The sequence below is a fragment of the Oryzias latipes genome, chromosome 7, assembly GCF_053564925.1.
Source record: "Oryzias latipes strain Hd-rR chromosome 7, Olatipes_Hd-rR_3.1".
In the NCBI taxonomy this organism is placed as follows: domain Eukaryota; kingdom Metazoa; phylum Chordata; class Actinopteri; order Beloniformes; family Adrianichthyidae; genus Oryzias; species Oryzias latipes.
This window is the reverse complement of record NC_136243.1, coordinates 8,432,450-8,438,449: the sequence shown is the minus strand read 5'-3', so window position 1 is coordinate 8,438,449 and position 6,000 is coordinate 8,432,450.

Here is a 6,000-nt window from a genome sequence, read left to right as displayed (position 1 = left end):
AAAATACAGGCTTCTAGGGAGAGACACTTAATTATAGAGAAAATCTGAACCCAAATAGACAGATGGTGCTTATGGTTCTCAAAGTAGAAGCACTTAAAAGACGTCTAGACAAAGTCTCCGATGGACGAGTGCTAATACTTAGGTGTACTCACCTCTCTCACATCTAACTTAGGAGAAGCATGCAGCAATTTAAATAGTTCCTGTTGGAGTGCATATAATCACCTTACAGCAATGCAGAAGGCATGATGAGATTTCCACTGATGACAGAATTTGGCAGACTCCAGCGTACTAGGTCAAACTGTGCAGTGATAACAGGAGCCATACATCGTGGCTTTCCATGAAAGAAAAGGAAAATAAAACATTTGCACCAATTCCTTAACCTACCAATTCTTCACTGGCTTCACAATGCTCCTAAATCTCCATGCCTTTCTTTGTTTTCAAGCAAATTATAGGAGAGCTATGGTCCTAATTGAAATGTAATGGCAGTTCCTTAAATTGCTAATTTGATTCATAAATCTTACCACACACTATTAATGTAAATGTGTCAAGTGTGAGTCTTGGTGAATAAAGGTGAAAAAACTGAAATTGGAACAGCGTGATACAGACCACCAAAGCTGAGGTATAGGATAAGATAATATAAGACTTTATTTATCCCACAAAGGAGAAATTATTTTGTCTTCAGCAGCAAAGTGACATGCAAGCAACATTCAGAACAGTGCAACAGCAAAACAACACAAAGCTGTACGTACAACAAAAAGGCTGTAGGTTTAACAAATAAAGATTTTCTTTTAAGCTGCCAAACATAAATCATTTCCAATTATGACTTTTATCAAGGACAAGAGCCAAACCAAGTAACTCTAGTGTTGCTCTGCTTTTACAAAGCTTCCTAACGTCTATGGGATGATGTGGAAAACTGATGGATTCAGTTCAGCTGGAGGTGGATGCTGCCATGTATGTGTCTGACTAGATCCATATTTTGCCCACAATCATACAATAACACCTAAGGCCTTAGTCATAACCGCTCTTAAGGGTGGATACAGGCAGAAAATAGGCAAAACTTGTATAGAGGACAAAGGTGGCCTGCATTAATTTTTAAAAGGCCTATATCATGCTTTCTTAAGCCATTTAGAGCCATTGAGAGCCATTTAGATGCAGACCTGGCACACTAAAGAATTCTTTTTTTAATGAAATATGAGTTATTTTCAAAGTGCATTTTCTTACCCAGAAGTAAGACGCCTTGATCTCTGAGGCTCCGCCTTTTTCTCCTTGTGAGTGCAGCCCATTTCGTGACGTCAACTTAGAGCCGACCTCGGCAGCGTGTCTGCGTTTCGCCAACAAGAAAACAAACAATGTTAAAACTTTTGCAAAGATGGATGTGCATAATTACCTAAAACTAGATAGCCGGTCACCGCTAGCTCCACTGAGAAAGTGTGTTTGTGTTGGTCTGGGGCTGTGCTAGGACAGACTCTTCCTGGAAGGGGCGGTTCTTCACTTATCTACGTTCAAATGTGAGAACCTGCTCATTTTCATGGATTAGGAGGGGTTGGTGCTCAGAGAGCAGGTTTTTAGAGGAATACTCAGAAATGCATGTATGCACCAAAATGTAAAAAAAAAGGTTGTTTATAAGTAATTCTAATTATATTATACTTAGCATTATAATAGACGTAGAAGCTCAAAAAGTTGATTGTTCATGATATAGGCCCTTTAAGATCATAGACAGGTGAGCCCGTAGAGTAAAAATATGTTCATGTACATTTTGTTTTGTATAGGTATTCTGCAGGTGACAGGTTGGAGCAAACTCTTTAACAACATATAAGGGGAGGGAAGTGGGTGAGACAGAGACATGTCTTTCATTTTTTTAATCCGCACAAAACTTGTGCAATGTGCAAAGGTCCATTACTGCTGTCCAAGTGATAAGTGTGCGCTGCTTGCACGTGCAGGTTTTTGTGGGGAGTTGAAAAAAGGAAAAGTCTGTAAGACAGGGGTGCCCACACTTTTTGGCATGTGAGCTACTTTTGAGACGACAATGTCTTGAAGATCTACCTGTGTAAATATATACATATATGTGAGTGTGTGTGTGTGTGTGTATATGGTATTTTGAGACTAAAATACTGTTTAATAAACATAGTATTATAACTATAAGTATGTTGTTTATGTACTGATAATTCAAAAACTACACAGTAAGATTACACAAAGATACTTTTGTATTAACAGATCAGGCGTTTTATTGCAAAAACAGAAAGTATGTCATGCTGTCCTGTAAACTGTGCAATAGGGGGAGCATGGCTTTTAAACCTGCTGGCTCCATTAGGAGCACGTGACACGTAGTGTGTGTGTGTGCGTGTGTGTGTGTGTGGGGGGGACTACGGAGCAGGGGGAGACTCACGGGGCGAAACACTCCAGTTGTCCGAAGTGGTCTCCTACCGGGGATTTGACGTACCGCGGAGCAAGTGGCGACTGTCTGATGACAGAATTTGTGCTCAGTGAATTTAAACACGCATGTGCAGTGACATAGGTATCAAAGAATGTTCGATTGGCCGTTCTGTCAATCAAGTCCTGTTCTTGTCGACGAGGATTTTGATTCGCTGACAGATTTTTTAGAAGTACTCTTTGATTTCTTTGGTTATTTATTTTTGCTGGCCTGCGATCTACCCTCATGTCCTTGAAGATCGACCGGTCGATCGCGATCGACGTAATGAGCAGCCCTGCTGTAAGTCATGCCTGAGTCTCACTTCCCCTTATTGTCCTTGTGTTTTGCTTAGGTGTTCAGTAGGACCTGATCCCCCCATTATGCTCATGAACATTTTTGCCTTAGGCTCATCGTGCTATGGTCTTAAAATTACCTGCAGTGCCCCACTTATGTGCCCCACACAGATTTGTAAATGTTTTACATGCAGATTGCCCATATCCACCCAATAGGGCTTTCGTGACTAAGACTTAAGATATAGCTCCAACTTTCTACAACCCTTCTTGGACCTGGGCAACCCAAAAACCTGCAGCACCCGTACGGGTCAACCTACGGATGTGATATGGCTGAAATTCATGACAACACTTCACAAAGCAGAAACTGGACTTTTAAGATGATACCATTCTCTTTTAAAAACTTATTTTGTTAATCTGGGGTGATTGGGGGCTCTGAGAGGGAAGCACGTTTCGGTCAAGGCCAAGTAACATCTGAAATCTGAAGTGGAGTTTTCTGAAAGGCAAACCCACAATTGACTTATTGAAGGGACAGGTTGGGGTAAACATTCTGTCAGCACATCTTCCTCACGCTTTGCAGAGTTGTCAGTGTCTCCATCTGACATTCAGCACCAACCTCAGTCTCTTTGCACCCTGCTGTCATGTGACAAGATTAAGATACAGCACAACAAATCTAGTTTGACTGTGTGTGGTTCTGAGTAAAAAAAGTCTTCAGATGGAAAATAGCCTGCAGTAAACCGTGTTGTGATATTGAGCTGTATGAATAAAATTGAATTGAACCTCCTTAAAATATTTGAGCAAGTATGACCACCTCTGAAATATACATTTTGTGTAATATAAAGATAGCTTTAAAGTAGAAGGGAACTAAAGGAATAAAATACACAGAAATGATGTGTGTAACTTTATACAAATAAACCTTTGCTCTAACAGATATCTTTGCACCACTTCTCTTCCATCCATAAAATTCTCCTCCTGTCCTTTCTTCAGTCTTCCTGCCCTATCATCTTCACTTTCTTTCATTTCTGACCTCCTGAACCTTTTAGTTATTTTTCCTCCCTTTTTTTCCATCTCTTCTCCTTTTGGTGCCAATTTCCTTTCAGTATGATAAAATATTCAACGGTGTGAAAGAATCTCACTTAATTCTTGAGTCCAGTCTGAATGTGAATATAGAAAGTGAACATCTTTCTCCTACGGTTCATTAACTGCAGATAGTTGAGGTTCATTTAAATAGTTTTTTTTTACTCTTATTTCTGCTTCTCTTTGTTTTGTACTACTCATCCAGAATCGGATCCAGAGGAAACCGTCTAACAATGGTCTTGTCCTCAGCTGCCTTCTTATCAGAGTGCAGCCTATTCATCTTCTAAACCTGTTTTGTCCCTTTCAGGGTCACAGGGTTGCCGGAGCCTATCCTGGCCACTCGCGGGCGAAGGCAGGGGACATCCTGGACAGGTCAGTCTGTCGCAGGGCCACAATCACACACCAGTATCCATTCCTGAGAATGGATACAGGATACAGGAGTTGTTACACCAACCTTTTGGCTTCCAGGTTGAAACCAGTTTGATCATAATAATGGGTGGAGCTAGTGCATTTCAGCATTTATCCACTAGGTAGCTTGTTCCTATTCACTCCTGGCTAAACTGGTGCAGCTGCAGATCAAGAATAAACTTTTGGTTAGTGCAAAAAAACCGTTTCAGTCAATTGGACTTTTCTTTCTTTGTGAACAGCAGCAGAAGCAGAAGCAGTTTAGAAAGGTATCCAAAAAACAGAACAACTTTTTTACTTTTGTACCAAAGTAAAAAAAGCAACTGGAGACAAAAGTACTCAAGTACTGATTAAAAGTTTGAATATCTGTGGCTTAAAGTTTAAAATGTGTATGTGGATGAAGAAATAATATTACCTGTTCAAACAGGAACCTTCTCTTGTTTACAGTGCTTTTATCACTGGCATTGCCATACTTATATGCAACACTACAGCCTGGATTTTTCTGTAAACCTCTGCACACTTTATAATTGCTTTACCAGCTCAGTGACCATGTGGTAGACTGTCCACCCTGAGACTGGAAGGCCGGGAGTTCAAATCCAGGCCGAGTCAAACCAAAGACTCTAAAAATGGGACCACCTGAGCGCGGCTGTGTCTGCAGCTCACCACAGCCCCCAGTCAAATGCAGAGAACAAATTTCACACACCTAAGTGTGTGACAACAAATGGGACTTTAACAAATATTACAAACCAGACCACTCACTTTGATTTTAACATCCCTGCAGTAAATAGGGTTTAACAGTCAAAGCTGAATTACTATATCTGCTAATGCAGAAGTTGCACTGGTTTTTGTGTATTCCCAAAATAAATAGTGCAAAAGTTGAAAAATAAATAAAGTAATGAGACAGTTTTAGCCTCGCGAAATTGAGTAGGATTGTCTGATTTATCATCATAAAGTTAATAGAACTGTTTAGACTTCAGAAAGGTCCTGAGAGGATAAGCAGGGATCTGCTGTGCAGCTAAACCAAACAAAGGTCTAGTCGAGCAAAGACTTGAGGAAACACAAACTCAGACTGGTCCAGTGAGCAGGTCATGAGTTTGAGCATCAAAAGACTCGAATTGCCGGCAGATTAAAAAGAGAAAGGAGGAGAACTGGACCAAAGAATCAGTGCAGAGAAAAAGGTGTGAACTCGTTTACAAGACATGTAGTTTCAATGGAAGCGCCAAAAAGTGATCCGAGTGACACCCCAGACATCCTGAATATTTAGTGTTACCTAAATAATGTTTTCTATTAATAACAAAAACTGTGCATGTGTATCAGGTATGCCTCTGTACTCAGCTTTCTGAACATTTTCCAACAACATTTGTTCCTTTTAAAACTTTTTTTAACTAATCCTTCTCTTTTCTTTTCTCCCTTTGGGCATTGAGAGGAACCTGTGATGGGATAAAAGCCTTTTATGAGTGTCAGACGGCTTAGACAATGGCACCACAAGCCCAGCAGACCAAAACCTTAGCAGTTTTGGTAACCTTTATTTTTACCATGCCAAATTCCAAAGGAATTATTTTAATAAAAATGATGGAACAAACGTGCACTCGCTGCCAAACCACAGATCAATAAATGGGTCATGCACAGGAAATCTGTCCATGACGGAAACAAATCTGATACCCCCAAGGCAGAGGGAGAATCAGGACACAGAGACAGGGTCAGACTCACAGACTGGAGCTCAGGTAAGATCAGGGTCAAGAGTTTATGAGAAGCTCAAGTAAATGATGAGTCCTCTTGCAGAAAAGGATGGGATCATTGACTGGAGAGCTCATAAAC